Genomic DNA, 27,777 nt, shown 5'->3' on the forward strand with positions numbered 1-27,777 from the left:
GGAGCCTCTCATTCTTTTATATCTGAAAACTATGCTCGCTTGCATAACGTCGCATTCGGTGATATGCCAACCTCTATGGTAATTCAAACTCCGGGATCCAAATGGCAAACTTCTAGAGTAAGCCATGGAAATGAAATCCAAGTCGACAGACTTGTTTTTCTCGCATCTTTGATAGCCCTTAAATCTTCAGATATTAATATCATTTTGGGTATGGACTGGATGTCAGCTCATCAAGCCAAAATTGATTGCTTCTCTAGGACTGTTCAACTCACCCATCCATCGGGGAAGATAGTCAATGTCTTGACCCGAATAGCCAAGCGACAATTATATTCTCTTAACGCCAGCCCTTTGCCAGACCTTGAGGACGTGCCGGTAGTCTGTGACTTCCCGGATGTCTTTCCAGAGGAATTGCCAGGTGTTCCACCTGACAGGGATGTTGAGTTCGTAATCGACCTCATCCCCGGAACCGTTCCGATTGCTAGAAGACCTTATAAGATGGCACCACTAGAACTAGCCGAGCTTAAGAAGCAACTCGATGAATCCTTGAAAAAGGGTTTCATCCGACCTAGCTCATCTCCGTGGGCTTGCCCCGTCCTATTCGTCAAGAAGAAGGATGGTACGGACCGGATGGTTGTAGATTACCGACCTGTCAATTTGGTCACAATCAAGAACAAATATCCGCTTCCCAGGATCAACGACCTGTATGATCAGCTCGCTGGATCCTCAGTCTTCTCCAAGATGGATTTGAGGTTGGGCTACCATCAAATAAAAATCAGAAACGGGGACATTCCTAAAACGGCCTTTGTTACTCGTTATGGCCAATACGAGTACACCGTCATGTCCTTCGGTTTAACCAACGCTCCAGCCACCTTTTCTCGGTTAATGAACTCAATTTTCATGGAGTATTTGGATAAATTCGTCGTGGTTTACCTCGATGATATACTCATCTACTCCAAGAACGAGGAAGAACATGCCGAACATCTAAGGCTAGTGTTGAAGAAACTTCGAGAGCATCGCCTTTATGCCAAATTTTCGAAATGTGAATTCTGGTTGTCAGAAGTGACCTATCTGGGTCATGTAATATCTGGTAAAGGTATTGCTGTTAACCCTGAGCGAGTTCAAGCCGTCCTTAATTGGACTCCACCTGAATCGGTCAAGCAAGTTCGGAGTTTTCTGGGCTTAGCGAGCTATTGCCGTCGCTTTGTCGAGAACTTCTCCAAAGTTGCTAAACCTCTAACCGAACTCCTCAAGAAAGATAAAAAGTTCGAATGGACTCCACAATGTGAGCACAGCTTTCAGGAACTGAAAAGACGCCTGACCTCTGCTCCCGTGCTGGTACCGCCAGACTTCTCCAAGGACTTTGTTATCTACTGCGACGCCTCGCGACAAGGACTAGGTTGCATTCTCATGCAAGATCGACACGTAATTGCTTACGCTTCACGGCAATTGCACCCACATGAGGAGAATTATCCTACTCATGATCTAGAGCTTGCAGCCGTAGTCTATGCACTTAAGACCTGGCGACATTACCTCCTCGGTAATCGTTGCGAAATATTCACTGATCACCAAAGTCTGAAGTACATTTTCACCCAACCGGATTTGAATCTCAGGCAGAGACGTTGGGTTGAATTGATCACAGACTTCGACTTAGGAATAACCTACACCCCAGGGAAAGCCAACGTCATGGCTGATGCGCTAAGTCGTAAATCTTATTGTAACAACCTGATGTTACAACAAAGTCAACCGCTTCTCCATGAGGAATTTCGGAAACTTAACCTTCACATTGTACCTCAAGGTTTTCTTTCCACCTTGGTGGCAAAACCTACCCTTACGGATCAAATTATCAAAGCACAGAAGGTAGATCCGGGAATCTCCCGCATCAAGAGGAACATTCAGAAAGGAATTGCGAATTGTTTCTCCATTAATGATCAAGGAGTCGTATACTTCGGGAATCGACTAGTGGTTCCCAAAGTGCGCAACCTAAGGCGATTAATCCTTAAGGAAGCTCATGAATCTCCTCTCACCATTCATCCCGGTAGCACTAAAATGTATCAGGACCTACGCCAGAGGTTCTGGTGGACTAGGATGAAGAGAGAAATTGCTCAGTATATTGCAAATTGCGACGTCTGTCGTCGTGTAAAAGCAGAGCACCAACGGCCTGCTGGCACCCTTCAACCCTTAGCTATTCCTGAATGGAAATGGGATAAAATTGGTATGGATTTCATTACCGGTTTTCCCAGGACCAAGAGAGGGAATAATGCTATTTTCGTCGTGGTCGATCGTCTTTCCAAAGTAGCCCATTTCTTACCTGTTCGTGAGAGTATAACCGCTAGTCAGCTGGCAGACTTATACATCTCCCGAATAGTGTCCCTCCATGGTGTTCCTTTGGAAATTAACTCGGATCGAGGAAGTCTTTTCACCTCTCGATTTTGGGAAAGTTTCCAAAATGCTATGGGAACTCGTCTCTCCTTTAGCACCGCTTTCCACCCTCAGTCAAGTGGTCAAGTGGAACGCGTCAATCAGATTCTAGAAGACATGCTTCGAGCCTCTGTTATCTCATTCGGAATGGACTGGGAGAAGTGCCTTCCATTTGCCGAATTCGCCTACAACAACAGCTATCAATCTAGCTTGGGTAAAGCCCCTTTTGAAGTTCTCTATGGACGACGATGTCGAACACCCCTTAACTGGTCAGAGACCGGGGAAAGACAATTCTTTGGCCCGGATATGATTCAGGAAGCAGAAGAACAAGTTCGTATCGTTCGTGAAAAGTTGAAAACAGCCCAATCTCGTCAAAAGAGTCAATATGACCGAAAACATAAGGCTATGACTTTCGAGGTTGACGAGAAGGCTTATCTTCGGGTCACCCCTCTGAAGGGAACCCATCGTTTCGGTATCAAAGGCAAATTGGCTCCTCGTTACATTGGACCTTTTCGCATTCTCGCCAAACGAGGAGAAGTTGCCTACCAATTGGAACTACCTCCGCACCTCTCCAGGGTCCACGATGTCTTCCACGTTTCTCAACTCAGGCGTTGCTTCTCGGATCCTATCCGTGAAGTGGACCACGAAACGCTTGATCTCCAAGATAATCTTACATATCGAGAGTACCCCATTCGTATCCTCGATCAGGCCGAGCGTACCACCCGACGTCATAACATCAAGTTTCTCAAAGTTCAATGGTCGCACCATTCTGAGGATGAAGCAACCTGGGAAAGGGAGGATCGTCTTCGACTCGAGTATCCCGCCTTCTTCCCGGAGGAACCCAAATCTCGGGACGAGATTCTTTTGAGTGGGGGTGAGTTGTCACACCCTAGCTAGTCATGCATTAGAGTGTTGCATCATGTTTACTCTTTCATCAGAAACTTGAAATGGGGATCTGTGAAACCCTCAGAATCATTTTGAAAATGACCCAAATAAAAATTTCTCCAAAAGGATCCAAGAAAATGCTCATGTTGCTCTCTGAAAATATTGGACAGAGATAAAAATCAAACCAATAATTTTAGTGGCTCATGGACATTTATTTTGGGCATTTGGAATTAATGCATAAATATTTGCATTGGAAATATATTAATTATATATATTAATATATGTCCAAATATTATGCCATTTATAAAAGAGCTCTGGATTAATATATATAGCTCCTGCAAAAATTGGCATAAGTTAAATAAATGATTTAATATATTTTTTAAATCAAAACAAATGTCAGAAATTAGAAAACAGAAAAATATATAACAGGAGAAACTTACCTGGGCTCCTCCACTGTGCGGCCCAGCCAGCTGGCTGGCCCAGCCAGCAACCGGCCCAGCCCACCTCCCTCCTCTGTCGTCTTCGTCCCGACAGAGGGAGGGGAGTGTGGCCGGCGCGCGCGCGCGCCACCGCGCCACGCCACCTCTCTCCCTGCCTGCCTGCCCTCCCTCTCCTCGCCTCGATGCCCTGGACGACGCCACGCCTCTCCCCCTGCTCTCTCTCACTCTCCCCCGGCTCTCCCCTCCTCTCCCTCGCTCTCTCTCTCACACGGCCGAACACCACCGTCGCCGCCGTTCGCCACAGCAGCCGTCTCCGGCCACCCCTCGCTCCCCCGACTAGCTCAGAAGCTCCGCCACGACCCCCTCTTCCTCCCCACCACTCCACAGCTCCCCGGAAGCCCTGCATCGCCGCCACGTCGCCGTTCCCCTCTTCGGGCTCCGACCGTCGTCGCCGTCGAATTCGCCGTCACCAGCGCGTCCCCGAGCCCGCTAACCATCCCTGCAGCTCCGCGGTGAGCCCCCGGATCGTTTCCCCCTTCTCCCCTGGTCTCTTTCGACCTCTAGGCCCTAGCCCCACCTCGGCCGAGAGCTCCACGCCGCCGGCGATGTCGCCGTCGTGGCCACGGTCACCGTAGCACCCAACCGAGCGCACTATCGTGCTCCCCACCTCACCAGGAGCACGCAGCGCGCACTAACGCCTCCCCAAGCCCCCTGCAACGTCGATTCCGACCGCACCCGAACTCCGGCAGCCGCAGCCGAGCTCGCCGCCGTCGACTCCGGCCACCCCAGGGCCAGCCACGGCCACCGTCCGACGCGCCGTCGAGCTAGCTATCCAACGCACCTAGCCGCACGCCGTTTGGAGCACCACAGAGGAAACCCGAGGCCCCTGCACGCCGCGGACCTCGCCGGCGACTAACCGCCGGCGGGTTTGACCTGTCCGACCTGAGGTTTGACCCCCCCAGGGTCACTGACGCGTGGGCCCTGTCGGACAGGTGGTTAGTTAGTCCTAATTACCGTTAGTCAACCCCCCCCTGACACTGACAGTGGGCCCCAGCGCCACTAATCCCTAATTAGGATTAATTTAAACCTGTTAAACCCCCCCTGTCACTGACGTGTGGCCCCCACACGTCAGGTTTGACTTCAGCCAGCCGCAGTTGACCACTGACGTCATGCTGACGTCATGCTGGCGCAATAATTATAATTTCTGGATTTAATTTAAATCAGGAAATTCCAGAATATTATTTAAACTTCAAAAATTCATAACTTTTATTCTGTAACTCCAAATTGGACAAATTATATATGAAAAATGATCAGAAAAATCCAATCTATCCATCTGTACTATTTTCATGCATGATCAAACAAGTTAAATTGATGTTTCAAGCAGAACAAGGAAAAGCACTTTAAAAGGCCATATTTGAATTTGAAATTTGAATCCTTGATTCAAATTTGCTCAAATCCTTCTGGTTTTAGTTGCATTAGCCCAACACACTCATATTGCCATGTTTCATGCATGCATCATATTGTTGCACATTGTTTGGTGATGTTGTGTACCGATGTCCTTTGCGACAGGTTCTGCCTCCGAGGAGTACCGTGATTACCCTAACGAAGAACCGTATCAGTGCATCGAACCATCAGGCAAGCAACCAACCATTTGATCATATCGATACAATCCCATGTTCTCGCTCCTGCTCTCTTTTACTGCATTAAGACAACGCGATTCAAACTGCTGTGTGCTACGGTAGTTGAACCCATTTCCTCTGCATGACCTGTCATTGCCACAGTAACTAGATGAAACCCACTAGCATGTGTAGGAGTTGATTGAGCCATATGTATGTGTTGTTCCTACCTTGCTATGCCTGCTATGCTTAGAGTCGTGTCAGGTCTGGTCCATCTGGGTGATGGGCTAGAGTGAAATGATTATGTCGGTAATGAGAGTGGTGTGGTGAACACGATTTGGTAAAGGTATCGATGAGAGGCCATGTAGGAGTACATGGTGGGTTGTTTCATTGAAGCCGACCTTAAGCACTGAGATCTGTATGTGTGATTTAAGAATCAGCTACTACCATGCATTGGGCCCGAAACCAATGGACCCTCTCGGCTTCTTATTCACCCTAGTTCTCCGTCCAGGAGTTGCAAGTAGTTTCTGGTGTTTGTAGCCTACTGGAGGCCGTGGACAGCGCTGACCGTAGGGGTGGGCTGTGATGCGGTAGGTACGTGGCACGGTGTACCGAGTACCCGTTAGGTATCTCGGGAACCCTGTTCACATCGTTCGGGGCCGTATGGGAAACTTCGGCCGGACTCCCTGCGGATGGAACCTGAATAGGCGATAAACCTGGACTGGAGGCTTAGGTGATTAGGTAGGTCGTGGCCGACACCCACGTTGGGCTTCCGCTTGAAGGTTGCCGAGTACATGTCGTGTAAGCGACGGTAAGTGGTGAGAGCGTGTATGAAGAAGTACACCCCTGCAGGGTTAACATGATCTATTCGAATAGCCGCGTCCGCGGTAAAGGACTACTTGGTTGCCTATACAGTTCATAGACAAGTAAATGGAAACTACTAAAAGCCTCAAGATAAGTGTGAGTGCCGAGGATGGCTCTTCTGTAGGAAGACGGAGGTGGATCCTCGGTAGTGTATTGAAGTGGTGAGTAGTGGACTCGTGTGCGCAAAACCATTTCAAGTTGGAGTATCGTAGGTTAGCCTAGCCAAGAGTCAAAGCTGGCTTGCTGCAATAACTCCACCAACCCTTCTTGATACTATGCATGTATGTAGGATCTGATGTAAGTCTTGCTGAGTACCTTTGTACTCATGTTGCTATAATCTACATTTTTACAGAAGACGCTGCAACCCCTTCTGATGGGTTCTATGTAGACGTTGACATCAACGAGTAGGCTAAAGACCCAGGTGGTGACCCTGAGCTTGTGAAGGACCACATAGTATAGCTAGGCTTTCCAAGCCTCTTTTATTTTACTAGTTGTCTGTACTCAGACAAGTTACTTCCGCTGCTGGTTTGTATGACTGTATGACTTGTATGTGGGGTCGTGAGACCCGTACCTTTGTGTATGTTATGTATGGCTCCCTGAGCCTTAAATAAAGTACTTGTGTCATAGAGTCATGTTGTGATGCTTCGTTGTATTTGCACATATCGAGCATATTGTGTGTATGATTGAAATGCTTGGTATGTGTGGGATCTGACTATCTAGTTGTTTATCTTTAGTAGCCTCTCTTACCGGGAAATGTCTCCTAGTGTTACCGCTGAGCCATGGTAGCTTGCTACTGCTCTGGAACACTTAGGCTGGCCGGCATGTGTCCTTCTTCGTTCCTGTGACTGTCCCTTCGGGGAAATGTCACGCTTTGAGTACCGGAGTCCTGTTAGCCCGCTACAGCCCGGTTTACCGGAGTCCTGCTAGCCCAGTGCTACAGCCCGGACCCACTTGCTGATGACCGACACGTTCGAAGCTGGGTCATGGATGCCTGTCCCTGTAAGTCTGTGCCACTTTGGGTTTACGACTAGTCATGTCAGCCCGGGCTCTTTATCATATGGATGCTAGCGACACTATCATATACGTGAGCCAAAAGGCGCAAACGGTCCCGGGAAAAGGTAAGACGACACCCGGGGATACCGTGCGTGAGGCCGCAAAGTGATATGAGGTGTTACCAGCTAGATCGATGTGACATCGAGTCGGGGTCCTGACATCAACTCATAAACTTGTTATTTCAACAAGTCGAGCTTTATGGATAAAACATTTTTATCCGTATCAGTTTTAAGTTCCATAAATATTCGTTAGACTCTAAGTCTTCCGAAAGGTGTATCAAGGTTTTAATCTTGAATCACTTATATGGAATTGGCATTTAGCCAATTCCGGAGTCAGGGCCCATCAACGCTTCCTTGTGTATCGTAGGTATAATGTTGTCTAACAACAATATCTCGTTTGCGCACCTGAGAGGTTTGCACGAGCCTTGCCTACATGGTTCAGCTGCAAGTTCGACCGAAGTTCATACATTTTATTGTGGAGACTTCCGTACCAGTCGCAGTAGGAAACTCTGGAATTACTTCCAAGGTCTCTTTCCTTTGATCTGGTGATGAAGATACTGTTTATCTTGTCGAGTTGCACTATTCTCCCACTCACCTTTTTGAAAGAACCATTCTCTTTAAAAGCACACCGTTTCACGGCAAAACTATTTGCCTCGGTATAGTGAGGGAGGAATACCCAACATTTTGGTATAACCTACAAAGTAGCACTTGTCTGATTTGGAATAGGTTTGTAACCTTTTACACAAGCCCCATATTCCAAATGTTAAGAAAAGATATAACATGGTTGGGCGTACCATACCATGGCTGCATTTCATCAGACTCGATGTAGCTCTTTTCAGTGTAAAAGTCGCAGTCTCTAAAGCATCACTTTAAAAGGGATAATGGCAAATTTATTTATGTCATCTTTGATCTTACCATGTCATAAATGGTTAGATTACATCTCCACGGACTTTTCACTTGCAGTGGTGTTCCGGGAGGTGCAAGTTATGAAACCCCTTTCACAACTCATCAGACATTCGCTAAACATGTAACTCAAATATTCCTTTGTGCAATCAAATTGCAGAAACATAATTTTCTTGTTACAATAACTTCTACTTCATTTTTGAAAAACCTTTCGAATGATTTCAAAAGATCCAGACTTACATCTCATCAAGTAAATATCCATATATCTACTTGAGTCATTTCTGAAGATAAATAAATCCACCACTTGCAACAATATTTATTGAACTACACACATCAAAATGTGTGATCACCAATAAGTTTGTTTCTCGTTCCTTATGGCCTGTGAACGGTATTTCAGTCACTTCACTTTTCGGAGGAAAGTTGCAAGTGTCAGATGATTCAAAATCAAACGACTTCAAAATCCATCATAATGGAATTTTTCCATGCGGGTTTCTCCAATGTGACCAAATGTAGTGCCACACATGTGTGGTATTCTCATAGTCTCGCGACATTTAGCATCATCGTTATGGATGTATCATATTACCATCAATATTCATAACATACATCCCATCTTGGATGGAAGCATGGCCCTTCATTTTATTCATAATACTTAACAACAATTGTTGGTTTTATGAGCAACTCTTTTGCAACAAACATTGTGCAATGGGCTAGAGTGTATGAAACTCTAAAATGAATTATGAAAGTAAACCCAGAGGTATTTTATTATTATCAATATTCATAACATACATCTCATTCATAATGAAAGTATGGCCCTTGTGTTATTCATAACATCGAACATAAAAAGTTCTCTTATGAACAACCTTCTTGCAAGATACCTGATGCAATGGGCTAGAGTTTGTAAAACTCTAAATGAATTATGAAAATAAATATAGACGGCAATACACCAATGGAAGGTATAGTAACATTTACTATGTTCCCTGTGTATACCTTAACCTCATTTCTGGCTAGTCTTTTTAGGCCATAGTAGCTCTTACATTGATTCGCAACAGAATGCAATCAAGCGGGTATCTTTGTGATTAACTCACAATACCCAAGAATTAGTGATTAACATGTTTAACCATAATTCCCAAGAACTATATCTTTGGCCAGCCTACTTATACATCAAAAACTTGCATGACATTCATACATGAGCTGGATATTCCAATCATCTTTCTTTCTGCCTTTATACTTCTAACAGTTTAACTTTTAGTATTTCTCCTACTCGCAAAAGAAGCACCCAACTTAAGAGTGGCGTTAGCCCCGGACTTCCTAGGCGTGTAAGTCACACTAACACCCTTTGGACACTTCCTTTCTCTTCAAGTTGTTGTTTTATTCACCTTTCATCATATGACAGGCGTTCTTCTGGATCCCTTTCCCAACAGTCAAATGCATAGTAAACACTTTTACTAATACTTGCAAACAAACATTACTTTGGATATTTCATATCTTTCAGCCTTTGTTTGTATCTGAAAATTAATTTTCAGTTCCATGAATATCATATAACTATCCCAACTTTCGAAGTTTGGGTTTCATGGAAGCAAACATATTCCACTTGACCGTAACAGAATTCTAGCTTTTGGATCGAAGGACGAGAGTCACATGATCCATAGCATTAGCGGGAGGATACGGAAAGCATGCGATAGGACAAAGTCCTTCTCGACACTTTTGAGGAGAATCCTCACATTACGTTACCAATCGTAAAGTTTTAACCAGATATTTAACAGCTATTCAATTTTAACAGGGAAGGTGGAAACGCGAGCCATTATTCTACAACTATTTTGCAAGAAACACTTAGACAATGTTCATAATTAATTGCACTGAGAATTAAGCATGTTAATTCAACAGTGCTCCCACTCAAATCAATATCTCTCATAATTGATGTAGAGTGATTCAAGATCCATATTTCTATTTGATGCCATTGACGGGTTCATCACCGATGACATGAATTTCAATTGGTAGGCCAACTTGCCGATCACATCTCTATGTGATTCTTGTTCATCTTTCGATGGGCGTGTTCTGAGCTCAGGACTCTCCTGCCTGAACGTCAAAGGCAACCAAGTGATCTTGCTGCGAGGTCTGACCTCACCTGCCTCATTCCTCTCGATTCATTCGTGCTCATGTGTACATGGCGCACCCCAAAAAGATACGAATTTCAGACGGTGCTACACTGGGGAGAACACTAACTACTTGATATTTTTGTGAGAGATCACCCTAATAAAAGGCGACTACCGCGCAATCAAGAAGGGTGCATCATAAGGGATAAACGTCTGAGGCAATTCATAATAGCATGATATGGTATAGCCCTTTCTGACGGATAAGTCTTTCATTTATTCGTCTTCGGCATTTGCTTCGGCGTTCACCTTCGCTAAGATTGCCACCACCTTGTCGATGCACCAGATAATATTGCTATCTCTATAGCTAATAAAATAAGTGCATTACTTAAGGTTGACACGCAGGTCATTAAAGTGACAATCATATGGCTCCAGCCATCATGCCGAATCATGACACGCAGGTCATGTTAATTTAAATTATATAGTCATCTCATGCATAATCAAATTATTATGAGCACTGCTATACCACATCACATGCAAACCATCCTACAGAACCAAGTTAGACGCCTCTAATCGGTTCATACAAAAAAAAGTTTTACGTGGCTTCTAAGGTTTCGACTTAAACCGCAGCTACCAACGTTTTATCATCAAGTATGATTATTCAAGTTCCTAGATTAACATCTCGGGGTGTATGAAACACGAGATAATTAAATCTCGAGCCCCATACTAAACTTTGTCATAAGCATGACCCCCGTGCAGATCATATCTGCAATGCCCTTTCATCTGTGAATTTCATCTTTCTTTTGACTACGGCAGAACCCAAAGAACTGATAGCACTTCCATGATCAATCAGGATCACGGATTGCCAGAACTTTGTCAAATTCCACCATGCTGTCTCGAGATTGAGCAAACGCAAATTCTAGGGAAGCAACAAGAACGTCGGGTAACAGATTTCATCTGTCACCCGCATAAATAATTTTCAGCAATAGATCTCATCTACTCCAAAATTATATTATGCAATACCCATACATCTCCATCTATTCTAGATCGTAACCTGCATCTATGCATAGCACGGCTCTTGATGCCACTGTAGGGTAACGCAGCAGAAAACAAAAAATTTCCGACCTACGCACCAGCCCAGGACCACTATGGAGACTGCATACATGGTTTGATCTTTTTCATTACTGACTCGTAGCGCAGCGGGAAGTAGAGTCGACGACGATCGGCGGTGCAGATCCCCGCAGCTAGGATTTACAACCTCCCAACCACGAGGATGTATACCCTCATCTGCTCCTCAGACAGCCCTCCGGGAGGCGGTCGAACAGCCCCCCGGACGGTGTCACGGACAGCCCTTCGGGAGGACCTTCGAAACTCAAACGGTCACTCAGACAGCCCTTCGGGAGGACCTTCAAAACACGGACGGTCACACGGGCAGCCCTTCGGGAGGCACTCACGAACTAAGACCGAAACTATGATCTCTCTACAGAGTTGCACACATACGGTGTCATCTACCCAGCAGGGCTTCACCGTCCAGAACTAGTTCCTGCCGGAACCCAGACAGCCTTACGGCTCCATGAAACTCTTTTCGTGGGAGGGAGAGAAGAAGCCAGATCATTGCATGGCACTTGTATGTGAGAAGGGATGTCTCTTTAGGCAGCCCCCTCCACCCCTATTTATAGGCCAAGCCCAAGGGTGGCTTCTCCAAGAAACCAAGGGGATAATACCAAAAGGCCCTCAAGGTGGCTTCTCCAAGAAGCCAAGCAAAAAGCACTTTCACTATTCATGACGTCATTTTTCAGCGTCCGTTCGAACTGAAAATATTTATGTGGGCTCAGAACATTTCCATTACCCACTAAAAATAATTATCAACATGTTCCAAAACAATTTCGGTTTAGTGATTTTCATCTGCGCAAAGCAAACAAGAATGCATTTTTACTATTCAGGAAGACAATTTTTCGCGTCCATTAAATCCGAAAATATTTTTGTGGGTCTTAGAATAATTCCAGTACCCACTAAAATGATTTTGAATTTGTTCTGAAACAATTTCAGGTTAGTGAATTTTATCTGTGAAAAACATCTGAAGTGGTTCCGGCAGCCCCGGAGCATATCCGGTTATTATCCCAGAAAATTCCAGAAAGCTTCCAGAATGATTCTGGCACCCTCCAAGAATTATCAGGCATGTGCCGAAACCAATTTGACTTAACGGTATCCCTTGAAACAACTTTTCAGTTTCACTGAAACTCATCTGATGACCTCTCTCTGCGGAAGCTTTTCCGCTGTCCGAAACTTTTCCGGTGTCCGAAACTTTTTCGGTGATTTTCTCTTAGACTCTCTGCCTAGTATTCAACAGATAGATGACCCTTAAGCGTGTGACCCTATAGGTTCGGTGAAGTATAGACATGACCCGGAACCCCTTCCGATCAATGATCAACATCGGAGCCGTGGACACCCATATTGACCCCTATACCCACACGAATGAATATTCCAGTGAACCTCCAGTTGCCATGTGCTATTCCTGTTGCTTCGCGATATGTTACAAAGACCCGAGGTGAGATTTACTTGCATCCCCGTGGATCAACAACTTGTCCACTATGCTAGTTACCTCGTTACTGGTTTTGTTCTCTTTTCTCGTTTCCGTGTTCCGGCATCCCTGTGATCAAATCACACTATGTCTGGCCAGACGATTGTGGATACCGTAACACCGAGAGGGCCCGAGAATATCTCTCCATCGTTGGAGGAGCAAATTCCAATCTTGAGCTATTAATTTACTTGACATACTTTTCCATGAACCCGTAAGCCGCCGTAATAGCCACCCATTTACGGATGACGTTTAACAAACCCCAAAGTTCATGAAGCAAGCATGAAGAAACTCGATACTCTCATGGTCTAAGGAATCATGCAAACGTTAACCATCTCTATGTTATTTACCATTTACTTGTGACGAAAGAATCTCATAGCATAACATCAAACCGGGTCGATTCAACACAAATGTTCTCTTAACATTGTGCCCTCAAAGTTGCTAGCATAGACATGCCCATGATTGGGAAAACATAATCATCATGCAACACTTGAGCTAGTCTTAGAGGCATGACTAGGAATACATTTTACCGTTTATTATTCTACACGTGCACATGGGTTTTCCCCAGAGCCTTTATGGATATACGGGCTCGGGAACCACATCAGTTATAGCATGGAACATAAACATAATTATGAACATGGAGTTAAATAATAGCATTTATTATTGCCTCTAGGGCATATCTCCTACAGATCATGGTGGAAGAGAGCTATCCCCAGGCCCTCACTACTGAACCACCACGCCCACAAGGACACGGAGATCTTCATACCAGGGGTAATCAACTTAAACTTTACTAATATCAGCTACCTACATTACCATGATCTCACCACTTGCTAGATCTATTTTACTGACAGTGATTCACCAATTCCTGTTTTAAGAATACTTGCCCAAATAATGGCTGCATTGCGAGCTCGGCCAACACTTTAAAATATGATCTGCCACATTTCTCCTTGCCCTCACACCACATATCTTTACACAATGCAACAAAAGAGTATGGTAGTCTCCCAACACAAGTATAGCACTTGTTTTGAAATTGATTCAGTAAAAAAGGGCACCCTAGTGCGTGCACTTACTAGAGAGGTGCATTCAGTACTTCCCTACTTGAGATGATTGCATGTACTAAATCAAAATAGAATCTCAATTTACACACACTATACACCCGCTTTCCCAAATCGAAATTGCCAGACCGCCATATTTGCTTCTCAACTTCTACATAAATCAAATGATATTTACACTTTTTTACTTCCAAGAAGGTACTTCCTACAAAAACCATGCAAATTGATTTATTGCTTACTCTGTTATTTACTATCTGTAGCAATCACTATTACACATCACGACTGACATTGATCAATTAGTATGCAAGCAAGATCTTTTATCGCATTTACATGGAATTTTGCCAAAATTGAGCTCAGATCAGATTATACCAAGAATACGGTATGCATTACACATGAAGAAGTTGTTCTTGCATCAGCTGAGGTACTCGCTACTCAGAGCCCCAGTAAGCACTGCATCAACCAATCCTAGGCTAGTGCATTTTCCTACCGTAGTAACCAATCCTAGGCTAGTGCCTTTTCCAACACATCTTAAAACTACAACCCATTTGCTATAATTATTAGGATGATGTATCGAAAAAGGGTTTCCCTCTGCTTTGTATACAAAGCAACCAACCGAACCATACAGGGATAGGTGCTGTGGAGAAAGCAGCACAGTCACGCCCAAAAGAAATGACAGAGAAAGAGCAAAAGAAACAAATGCCAACATCGGTGGATCAACAAAAAATGAAGAACCTCGTGATCGTTGCGCCCACAGGGATCTTCCACTAGGCTCCAAGACTCCGAAGCGCCGGCACCTATCAACACCTCCAAGAAGGATCGCGACGATGACGACGCTGCTGCCAAGGGTTTCCCCCAGTACATGAAGAGGCGAGAGGAAGGGTAGCCCCCGACGCCCTCCAGGAAGGTCAGGTGGCACCCACAAGCGCCACCGCGCCGGTGTCGGCCACGCCGACAGGGGTTTCCCCCGATCCCAACCCGCACCACGGGCGCTCCGGATCCAACCACCAAACCATCCACCACCCTGCGCCAACGCGGTCATGAGTCCCCCACGCCGTCTCACCACAGCACCGCAAAGCGAGGACAGCGCGGTGAAGAATCAGAGCCGGGACTAGGGCATCAGCACCGTCGGCACGCGGGAGGGCCCCACCTCCACCATCAGCAACGGTAGCCGTCCGGACGCAATAGCAAGAGCACACCAGGCCTATGGGCCCACAGGCCTGGCCGAGCCCTCATGGGCCCGTAAAGCTCTTGCCTTCGCGCTGCTGCCGGCACGCCATCGGCGCCGACGCCCCATATCTGAGCCGCTCCTCCTCCTCACCGTGTCGTAGACAACAAGGCCACGCCCGGGGGCGGCCCGCTAGGACCCAAATGGGGCCGGACGGGCCCAGATCTGGGCCGGGGGCGCGACGTCGGCCACCCAGCACCACCACGCTGCCCCGCCGCCAAGGAGTAGCGCCGCCACCATGTCCGCCCACGGGCCACCGCACCGGGTCACCGGACCACCGCCAAGCCGAGCGACACCGCCGTCGCCCCCTGCCCCGGGCCAGGAGGATGCACGTGCGGGGAGAGGAGATCCTGCCACCGCCGGCACCCCCCGGGCCGGAGCCGGGGGCACCCGCCGGCGACGGCAGGGGAGAGGATGAGGGGGCGGAGCCGAGAGCAGAGGCGCGGGGGCCGCCTCCCGGGGAGGCGGCGCGAGGGCGGAAGGAGGGGTGGGGGAGGAACGGTGGGGGAAGAGGGGGCGTATCCGGTGAAAGAACATGTGGTGCCCCCATGTTTAGTTTTCGTAATTGATGACAATCTCTACGGACTAATGGTTTTCTTGAGTTATATTTGAAGGATTTGTTCATAGGCTTTTCTTGAAGTCCATGTGTTTGTTTCAAGGGGTTTATGAGTTGACCAAGGTACTATTAAGGAATTATCCAAAGATGGTCATGTGAGTGTTGAGCTTATTGCAAGCATGTCTTGAAGAAGAAGATTGTGTGATCATTCATCTTTACATTCAAGACATCATCCAAATGAAGAGAGTTGGAAAGATTCAAGGTTGATCAAGACTAAGTCAAGAGTGAATCAAGTTGATCAACTCACAAAGCGTAGAAGATGTACTGAGAGGGGTTGGGCGATCCCATGGTATGGTAAGCATTGTCAATTACGCTTTGTGTACTAACCCATGATCTGAAGGAAATATACCCTAGAGGCAATAATAAAGTTATTATTTATTTCCTTATATCATGATAAATATTTATTATTCATGCTAGAATTGTATTAACCGGAAACATAATAAATGTGTGAATACATAGACAAACAGAGTGTCACTAGTATGCCCCTACTTGACTAGCTCGTTGAATCAAAGATGGTTACGTTTCCTAGCCATGGACATAAGTTGTCATTTGATTAACGGGATCACATCATTAGGAGAATGATGTGATTGTCTTGACCCATTCCGTTAGCTTAGCACACGATCGTTTAGTACGTTGTTGTTGCTTTCTTCATGACTTATACATGTTCCTATGACTATGAGATTATGCAACTCCCGTTTGCCGGAGGAACACTTTGTGTACTACCAAATGTCACAACGTAACTCGGTGATTATAAAGGTGCTCTACAGGTGTCTCCGAAGGTACATGTTGGGTTGGCGTATTTTGAGATTAGGATTTGTCACTCCGATTGTCGGAGAGGTATCTCTGGGCCCTCTCGGTAATACACATCACTTAAGCCTTGCAAGCATTGAAACTAACGAGTTAGTTGCGGGATGATGTATTACGAAAAGAGTAAAGAGACTTTCCGGTAACGAGATTGAACTAGGTATTGAGATGCCGACGATCGAATCTTGGGCAAGTAACATGCCGATGACAAAGGGAACAACGTATGTTGTTATGCGGTCTGACCGATAAAGATCTTCGTAGAATATGTGGGAGCCAATATGAGCATCTAGGCTCTGCTATTGGTTATTGACCGGAGACGTGTCTCGGTCATGTCTACATAGTTCTCGAACCCGTAGGGTCCGCATGCTTAACGTTACAATGACAGTTATATTATGAGTTTATATGTTTTGATGTACCGAAGGTTGTTTGGAGTCCCGGATGTGATTAAGGACATGACGAGGAGTCTCAAAATGGTCGAGACATGAAGATTGATACATTGGAAGCCTATGTTTGGATATCGGAAGTGTTCCGGGTGAAATCGGGATTTTACCGGAGTACCGAGAGGTTACTGGAACCCCCCGGGAGGTTAATCGGCCTTGTGGGCCTTTACAGAGAGGAGGAGAGGCGGCCAGGGCTGGGCCGCACGCCCCTCCCCCCTAGTCCGAATAGGACAAGGAGAGGGGGGCGGCACCCCCCTTCCTTCCTCTCTCCCTCCTCTTTCCCCCTCCCAAGTCCTAATCCAACTAGGAAAGAGGGGGGAGTCCTACTCCCGATGGTAGTAGGACTCCTCCCGGCGTGCCTCTCCCCTTGGCCGGCCGCCCCCCCCTTGCTCCTTTATATACGGGGGCAGGGGGCACCCTAGACAGAACAATTGATCATTGATCTCTTAGCCGTGTGCGGTGCCCCCCTCCACCATAGTCCACCTCGATAATACTGTAGCGGTGCTTAGGTGAAGCCCTGCGTCAGTAGAACATCAACATCATCACCATGCCGCCGTGCTAACAAAACTCTCCCTCAACACTCGGCTGGATCGGAGTTCGAGGGACGTCATCGGGCTGAACGTGTGCTGAACTCGGAGGTGTCGTACGTTCGGTACTTGATCGGTCGGATCGTGAAGACATACGACTACATCAACCGCGTTATGCTAACGCTTCTGCTTACAGTCTACGAGGGTACGCAGACATCACTCTCTCCTCTCGTTGCTATGCATCACCATGATTTTGCGTGTGCGTAGGAATTTTTTTGAAATTACTATGTTCCCCAACAGTGGCATCCGAGCCTGGTTTTATGCGTAGATGTCATATGCACGAGTAGAACACAAGTGAGTTGTGGGCGATATAAGTCATACTGCTTACCAGCATGTCATACTTTGGTTCAGCGGCATTGTGAGATGAAGCGGCCCGGACCAACATTACGCGTATGCTTACACGAGACTGGTTTCACCGCCACGAGCACTAGTTGCTTAAAGGTGACCGGCGGGTATCTGTCTCTCTCACTTTAGTTGAACCGAGTGTGGCTACACCCGGTCCTTGCGAAGGTTAAAACTACACCAACTTGACAAATTATCATTGTGGTTTTGATGCGTAGGTAAGAACGGTTCTTGGTCAGCCCGTAGCAGCCACGTAAAATTTGCAACAACAAAGTAGAGGACGTCTAACTTGCTTTTGCAGGGCATGCTGTGATGTGATATGGTCAAGACATGATGCTAAATTTTATTGTATGAGATGATCATGTTTTGTAACCGAGTTATCGGCAACTGGCAGGAGCCATATGGTTGTCACTTTATTGTATGCAATGCAATCGCCCTATAATGCTTTACTTTATCACTAAGCGGTAGCGATAGTCGTAGAAGCATAAGACTGGCGAGACGACAACGATGCTACGATGGAGATCAAGGTGTCGCGCCGGTGAGGATGGAGATCATGACGATGCTTCGGAGATGGAGATCACAAGCACAAGGTGATGATGGCCATATCATATCACTTATATTGATTGCATGTGATGTTTATCTTTTATGCATCTTATCTTGCTTTGTTTGATGGTAGCATTATAAGATGATCTCTCACTAAATTTCAAGATAAAAGTGTTCTCCCTGAGTATGCACCGTTGCCAAAGTTCATCGTGCCTAGACACCACATGATGATCGGGTGTGATAAGCTCTACAAGCCAGTTTTTGCACACGCAGAATACTCGGGTTAAACTTGACGAGCCTAGCATATGCAGATATGGCCTCGGAACACTGGATATCGAAAGGTCGAGCGTGAATCATATAGTAGATATGATCAACATAGTGATGTTCACCATTGAAAACTACTTCATTTCACGTGATGGTCGGTTATGGTTTAGTTGATTTGGATCACGTAATCACTTAAGATGACTAGAGGGATGTCTATCTAAGTGGGAGATCTTAAGTAATATTATTAATTGAACTTTAATTTATCATGAACTTAGTCCTGGTACTATTTTGCAAATTATGTTGTAGATCAATAGCTCGCGTTGTTGCTTTCATATGTTTATTTTGATATGCTCCTAGAGAAAACTGTGTTGAAAGATATTAGTAGAAATGATGCGGATTGGATCCGTGATTTGAGGTTTATCCTCATTGCTGCACAGAAGAATTATGTCCTTGATGCACCGCTAGGTGACAGACCTATTGCAAGAGCAGATGCAGACATTATGAACGTTTGGCTAGCTCAATATGATGACTACTTGATAGTTTTTTGCACCATGCTTTATGGCTTAGAACCGGTACTACAAACGTTTTTGAAACGTCACGGAACATATGAGATGTTCCATGAGATGAAATTGAATTTCATACTCATGCCAGTGTCAAGAGGTATGAGACCTCTGACAAATACTTCGCCTAAAAGATGGAGGAGAATTGCTCAACTAGTGAGCAAGTGCTTAGATTGTCTGAGTACTACAATCGCTTGAATCAAGTGGGAGTTAATCTTCCAAATAAGATAGTGATTGACAGAGTTCTCTAGTCACCATCACCAAGTTAGTAGAACTTCATGATGAACTATAGTATGCAAGGGATGACGAAAATGATTCCCGAGCTCTTCTTGATACTAAAATCAACGAAGGTAGAAATCAAGAAAGAGCATCAAGTGTTGATGATTGACAAGATCACTAGTTTCAAGAAAAGGTCAAAGGGAAAGAAAGGGAAACTTCAAGTAGAATGGCAAGCAAGTTGTCACTCCCGTGAACAAGCCCAAAGCTGGACGAAAGCCTGAAACTAAGTGCTTCTACTGCAAAGGAAATGGTCACTAGAAGCGGAAATGCCCTCAAGATTTGGTGGATAAGAAGGATGGCAAAGTGAACAAGGGTATATTTGATATACATGTTATTGATGTGTACCTTACTAGTGTTTATAGTAGCCCCTGAGTATTTGATACTTGTTCAGGTTGCTCGAAAAGGGGGTTACAGAATAAACAGAAACTATTTGAGGGTGAAGTGCCGATGTGTGTTGGAAGTGGTTCCAAGATTGATATGATCAGCATTGTACACTCCCTGTACTTTCGAGATTAGTGTATAACCTAAATAAATGTTATTTGGTGTTTGCGTTGAGCAAAAATATGATTAGATCATGTTTGTTGCGATACGATTATTCATCTAAAATGTAGAATAAATTGTTATTCTGTTTACATGAATAAAACCTTCTATGGTCATACACCCAATGTTGATGGTTTATTGAATCTTGATTGTAGTAATACACATATTCATATTATTGATGCCAAAAAGATGCAAAGTTAATAATGATAGTGCAACTTATTTGTGGCACTGCCGTTTGGGTCATATCAGTGTAAGCGCATGAAGAAACTCCATAAAAGATGGATTTTTGGAATCACTTGGTTATGTATCATTTGATGCTTGCGAACCATGCCTTTTGGGCAAGATGACTAAAACTCCGTTCTCCGGAACAATGGAGCGAGCTAGTGACTTATTGGAAATAATACATACCGATGTATGCGGTCCAATGAGTGTTGATGCTCGTGGCAAGTATCGTTATTTTTTGACCTTCACAAGATGATTTGAGCAGATATGAGTATATCTACTTAATGAAGCACAAGTCTGAAACATTTGAAAAGTTCAAAGAATTTCAGAGTGAAGTGGAGAATCATCGTAACAAGAAAATCAAGTTTCTACGATCTGATCGTGGAGGAGAATATTTGAGTTACGAGTTTGGCCTTCATATAAAACAATATGGAATAGTTTCACAGTTCACACCACTTGGAACACCACAGCATTATGGTGTGTCCGAACATCGTAACCACACTTTATTGGATATGGTGCGATCTATGATGTATCTTACTGATTTACCACTATCGTTTTGGGAATATGCATTAGAGATAGCTGCATTCACTTTAAATAGGGCACCCACTAGTAGAAAAGGGGGCATTGGTCCAGGCTGGGTCAGTCCATTAGTCCCGGTTCAATCCAGAACCGGGACCAATGGGGGCATTGGACCCGGTTCGTGAGCCCCGGGGGCCGGCCGGGCCACGTGGGCCATTGGTCCCGGTTCGTCTGGACCTTTTGGTCCGGGTTGGTGGGACGAACCGGGACCAATGTGCCTTTCTCCTGGCCCACCACCATTGGTCCCGGTTGGTGGCATGAACAGGGACCAAAGGTTTCCCTTTAGTCCCGGTTCATACCACCAATCGGGACTAAAGTGTTGGTCCTCGTTGCGGCCAGAGTTTAGTCCCACCTCGCAAACCGAAGGGGGCTCACACCGGTTTATAAGCCCCTCCCTCTCTGCCTTGTTGGAGCTCCTCTCAAAATGAAAATAGATGCCCTTATACAGGAAATTTAACCTAAATTCATACTGAATTTCTCTGAAGCTAGTAGAAATTTATTATGAATTTAGGTTGAATTTTCTCTATAAGCGCATCTATTCTCATTTCTGAGTAGTTTTTTATATAGTTTTTTTCTTTTCTGCTATATTTATTTTTTTCTATTTATTTTTGAGTTGTAATAATTCATTAAAAATAAAAAAGATTTTAGTAAAGTTAATCACAACTATTTTTTCTTCTATTTATTTCTGAGTAGTTTTTTATATAGTTTTTTTTTATTTTCTGCTATATTTATTTTTTCTATTTATTTCTGTGTGGTAATAAGTCAATAAAAATAAAAAAGAGGCGCAATGCTAGTTAATTCGCTTCAAGCCTTTCGGAATAGTGTAAACTGCACTGCACATAGCTTCGTGCAGTCTACCCTATTCCTCAAGGCTTGAAGCGAACCAACATGCAGGTGAGCATTGAGCCTCTTCTTCATCGTCTCTGCACTCAGGGCATATAAACAGCTGCGAGTGCCTCTCGCTTGGCGAGGTGGGACTAAAAAAACAGCTGCAGAAAGAATCAACTAAAAACAGCTGCAGAAAATAAATAAGTAATTAGACAGGTCCATTGGTACCCGTTGGTGGCTCCAAACGGGACAAATGCCCCTCTTTAGTCCTATGGTTCGGCCCTCGTGATACCATGCCAACTTTCAACTTTCAACTTTTTCAGAGTTCATTTGAAATGCTTTAATGCAGAAAACAAAAGAAAACAAATAATGCAGAAAACAAAATAAAAAAATGAAAAAATAAATAAAATAAATAAAGCAAAAAGAAAACAAAAAAACTGTATTCAAATTTGAAAACAAATGGCACTAACAGAAAGTTTATAATTTTTCTAAAACTAAAAGCAAAAAGAATTAAAAAATAAAGCAAAAAAACAAAAGAAAATAAATAATGCAGAAAACAAAACAAAAAATCTGGGAAAAAATAAAAATAGCAACAATAAGTATTTTGTTGTAAGTAGAAACAAAATAAAATAAATAAAGCACGAAACAAAACAAAAAAACAAAAAAATGTTTTCAAATTTGAGAACTAATGGCACTAACAGAAAGTTTAAAATTGTTCTAAAACTAAAAGTAAAAAGAATTAAAAAATAAAGCAAAAAACAAAAGAAAATAAATAATGCAGAAAACAAAACAAAAAATCTGGGAAAAAAATAAAATAGCAACAATAAGTAAAGAGAAAAAAGTGCCTCCTACTGGGGCCCACGGCCTGAATACGACTAGAAACCCACCATGGGCCAGGATTCAGGCCCGCAGGTGGCCCAGTAGGCCCATCAGACAACGCGGTAGTAAGTAGGCCTGTAAGCCTGCAGTGGAGAGGAGCTCGAGAGGGGTGCGGCAGTGGGGCTTATAAACCACTGCGCGCCCCTCTCAGCTAGCAAGGTGGGACTAAACTTTCGTGCCGCACCGTGCCAACACACGACCATTGGTCCCGGTTCGTGGCTCCAACCGGGACCAATGCCCACCCTTTAGTCCCGGTTGGTGGCATCAACCGGGACCAAAGCCCTTTGCTTCCCGCCCTTTGGGCTGCTGAAAAGTGACCTTTGGTCCCGGTTGGTGGTACCAACCGAGACTAAAGGGGTCATTGGTCCCGGTTGGTGCCACCAACCGGGACTAAAGGCTTTGCTATATAAGGAAAATTTCCGAACCGCATCCCCACTTCGATCTCTCCTCCTCTCGATCTCCCGACGCCGCGCGCCGTCGCCTGCCGCCACCTCGCCGTCGCCGCCCCGCCCCGCCCCGACACCGTCGCCACCCCGCCCCGCCCCGACGCCGTCGCTGCCCCGCCCCGCCCTGCCGCCCCGACGTTGCCGTCGCCGTCGCCGTCGACCTCGCCGTGAGCAACATTTTATGATTTTTGTTAGATTTTTTTTAGATTTTTTTGTAGTTTATAGATTTTTTTGTTAGATTAGATGTGTAGTAATTTAGATATGTAGTTCATAGTATGTTAATTTAGATTGTGTAATTAATTTGTTCATATTGTGTTAGATTTTTTTCTGTTAATATATTTTTTTGGTGTAATTAATTTGTTCATATTGTGTTAGATTTTTTTCTGTTAATAGATTTTTTTGGTGTAATTAATTTGTTCATATTGTGTTAGATTTTTTTCTGTTAATTGATTTTTTTTTCTATTAATTTGTTCATAGTACGTTTGGTGATATTATTGTTAATAGAATTTTTGGTGATATTTAGATTGTGTTAGTAAGTACTGTAATTGAACTAGCTAGTTAGAAAAATATAATTACTATTTTATTTAGTTTTTTGGTAATATAATTAGTTAGAAAAATATTAGTTAGTTAGAAAAATACTAGTTTATTTTTAGTAAGTACTATATAGTAAGTGCTACTTTGTTTTTAGTAAGTACTACTTTATTTATTTATAGTAAGTGCTTAGTAGTTGAACTAGATAGTTCATTTAATTAATAAAACTACTTTATTTAACTATATATAGAAGTAGTTTGTAGTAAGTGCTACTTTATTTATTTATAGTAAGTGCTACTTTATTTATTTATAGTAAGTGCTTAGTAGTTGAACTAGATAGTTGATTTAATTAATAAAACTACTTTATTTAACTATATATAGAAGTACGTAGTTCCCGCATCGACGTCGGCGATGCCTATCCCGCATCCTCGTCGTCGTCGACTCGGCGGTGGAGGCCTGCTTGATCAGGGCCATGTTCGGGACTGGGCTCCGCCGGGCTGGTATTGGGAGGTGCTACCTTCTGGGGGACGTAGGTTGGTGAGGAGGCAGCCCGTTGTTGACCCGATCCTTGTTTGGTGGCGGTCGCGTGGGCCAGTGATGGTGCCGAGGCTTCCGGACACCGCGGAGGTGGTACGTCACCGTGTCAGCGAGGAGGACGAGCACGTCCGTCGCTACATGGTTGCGTTGGAGGGCAGGTTCGACAATACCTGGCAGGTTCTTCAGGGATCTCACTGGAGCTATGATCCTGTGATCGTTCCTTATCTTTGGGTGTCCACCGCCCGCGACGATACCCGTCGGGCGCTACGGTTCTAGCTGTATTAATTAGCGATGCTATATGTATGATAGTATTCGAGGAGTATTCGACGATGTACGGACACAAGAGATGATGTACTTTTGGTTATAATTGAATGCATGCTAATTTGAATACTACTTTATTTTACGATTTGGTTTTGCTTATTGAATGCTCATATTGGAAAAGTACTCCTACTTTGAATGCTAAAATTGAAGAGCACTCCATGCAGAAATCTAGGAGCCCCCTCCATCATCCACGCCGTCGTGGGGGTAGCTTCTCCTTCATTCCCGTGTGCTAGACAATTTGTTGTAATAATGCACTCGGGAATGAAAGGAGGAGCTACATACCATCACCGATAGTCAACCCGTGATTAATAATAATGATCTAATTTAGGTTTTTTAGTACATATATTTAATATTTGAATTATGAACTTAGGCCGGAAATGTCGTACTCGGACGATGAAAACCGCCCGGGGGAGTGCGACTGGTGCCACGACGACCGAGGTATGTGCGACAGGTTCATTGAGCTGGACGAAGATCGGCGCTTCAGCATTAAGCTCGAGGAGACCTTCGATGTTCATACGGTACGCAACGACGACAATAGTTTTTTTCGTAATTAAGCACGACTTCAACTATTTTAACGTGTATTTTTCATCTTTTCCAATTCGACTAGCTTATCCCATGCTTTGCAAGACGCTATGTCTTGGAGAGGATGGGTTTTGAAGACCATGAAAGTATGGAAACCAAAAATTTATCCTAAGTACCCATCATGTTGTGGATTTTCAAGTAAAGTTGTACAATGCTCAGAGTGTAACCCATTTTGGTTGCAAAAACTGGGAAGCACTTTGCAAGATGTATGGTTTTGATGAGGGTATGCTTGTCACCATGGATCTTGGTGATCCTACAATCGCGCAAGAGAGACCTACGATTTTCGTCCTTGTGGATACACCTCCAATTCTTCCCCCATGTGAGCTTAACATAGTTATTAAGTAATTTATATTGTTTATTTCAAAATAGTTGACAACTTATTTCCATTGACAGCTTATTTTCATTCTTCAAAGAATGTGCGGAAGATGGTAGACAGAACCTACTACACCGAAGGCTCCGAACTAACTTATCAGGAGAAAAATCATCTGGTCGCATTTTGTACTGATCTTGAGAATTACAATGTCTACAATCGAACTCCTCAACATTATGGTCAATACGTGCCACTAGTGCACGTGTTGAACTACGGTAACTACCATGGAGATACCCTGGTAAGATTTTTTACTATTACGACATCCGTGCATCTTTTTGCACACTTCTAAAACTAGTACATCATTGCTAACTACGAAGTTATTACTATGTTTTTCAACAGATAATCCCGAATGATTGTGTGCCTCATCTGATGTATACACACGGTAGCCTTCATGTTTTGAACATACAACCAGGTCTTCCTACGAATCTGAACTGTCCATACCGGGTTTCTAAAAGAAGTGGAGACATGACAATCAAAGAATGGAAAAAATGTATGGACAGTCGTAAGGAGCTTCTTGGAAGCAACAATCAGCGAAGGGCAAAAATTGGAGACAGGATGATCGCCATTCTTCATAATGGAGAGTCAGGGTCTATATTGTTTTATGCTATTTTACCTTAAGGGTGTTTAGGTCATGTCCTACCTGATACTGATGATCATGTGCTAAGAACAATTATGTAGGGTTGGGTTCGATGACTATGAGGATGATGATCGTATGACTTATTATTAATAACGAGTAGAAGTTGTATGATGATGCATGATTAGTAGGACTTGTTATTATATATGATGATGTATGATGCGAGCATGCACGAGTTATTATATCAGCTGGTGAAATGAACATATATAGCAGCAGCGTTGGTAAACCAAGGACGAAGATATAAGAGAGGACACTTCTCTCTATTAGCTAGCTAATAACAACCTAAAAATAACCCCCAAAACCACTAAAGCAGCCACTTTTCTAAAAAAACATGGACTTTTGGTCCCGGTTGGTGCCACCAACCGGGACCAAAGGCCCCCTGACTGGGCTCGGCGCACAGGGCCACGTGGAGGCACATTGGTCCCGGTTCGTGTTTGAACCGGGACTAATGGGTGGAGGTATTAGTAACAACCCATTAGTCCCGGTTCATGAACCGGGACTAAAGGCCCTTACGAACCGGGACTATTAGGTGTTTTTCTACTAGTGACCATCAAAATCCGTTGAGACGACGCCTTATGAACTGTGGTTTGGCAAGAAACCAAAGTTGTCATTTCTTAAAGTTTGGGGCTGTGATGCTTATGTGAAAAAGTTTCAACCTGATAAGCTCGAACCCAAATCGGAGAAGTGCGTCTTCATAGAATACCCAAAGGAAACTGTTGGGTACACCTTCTATCACAGATCCGAAGGCAAGATATTCGTTGCTAAGATGGATCCTTTCTAGAGAAGGAGTTTCTCACGAAAGAAGTGAGTGGGAGGAAAGTAGAACTTGATGAGGTAATTGTACCTTCTGCCTTATTGGAAAGTAGTTCATCACAGAAATCAGTTCCAGTGATTCCTACACCAATTAGTGAGGAAGTTAATGATGATGATCATGAAACTTCAGATCAAGTTGCTACCAAACCTCGTAGGTCTTCCAGAGTAAGATACGCACTAGAGTGGTACGGTAATCTAGTTCTAGAAGTCATGTTACTAGACCATGATGAACCCACGAACTATGAGGAAGTGATGATGAGCCCAGATTCCGCGAAATGGCTTGAAGCCATAAAATCTGAGATAGGATCCATGTATGAGAACAAAGTATGGACTTTGGTTGACTTGCTCAATGATAAGCAAGCCAAGTTAAATAAATGGATCTTCTGGAGGAAGACGGACACTGATAGTAGTGTTACTATCTACAAAGCTCGACTTGTTGCAAAAGGTTTTCAACAAGTTCAAGGTGTTGAATATGATGAGATTTTCTCACTCGTAACGATGCTTAAGTCTGTCCGAATCATGTTAGAAATTGCCACATTTTATGAAATCTAGCAAATGGATATCAAAGCTGTGTTCCTGAATTGATTTCAGGAAGAAGAGTTGTATATGATGCAACTAGAAGGTTTTGTCGATCCGAAAGGTGCTAACAAAATGTGCAAGCTCCAATGATCCATCAATGGACTGGTGCAAGCATCTCGGAGTTGGAATATACGCTTTGATGAATTGATCAAAGCATATGGTTTTATGCAGACTTTTGGAAAGGCCTGTATTTACAAGAAAGTAAGTGGGAGCACTACAGCCTTTCTGATAAGTATATGTGAATGACATATTGTTGATCGGAAATGATGTAGAATTTTCTGGAAAGCATAAAGGAGTGTTTGAAAGGAGTTTTTCCAAGAAAGACCTCAGTGAAGCTGCTTACACATTGAGCATCAAG

The sequence above is a fragment of the Triticum aestivum genome, chromosome 1B (genome assembly GCF_018294505.1).
Source record: "Triticum aestivum cultivar Chinese Spring chromosome 1B, IWGSC CS RefSeq v2.1, whole genome shotgun sequence".
Taxonomy (NCBI): Eukaryota; Viridiplantae; Streptophyta; class Magnoliopsida; order Poales; family Poaceae; genus Triticum; species Triticum aestivum.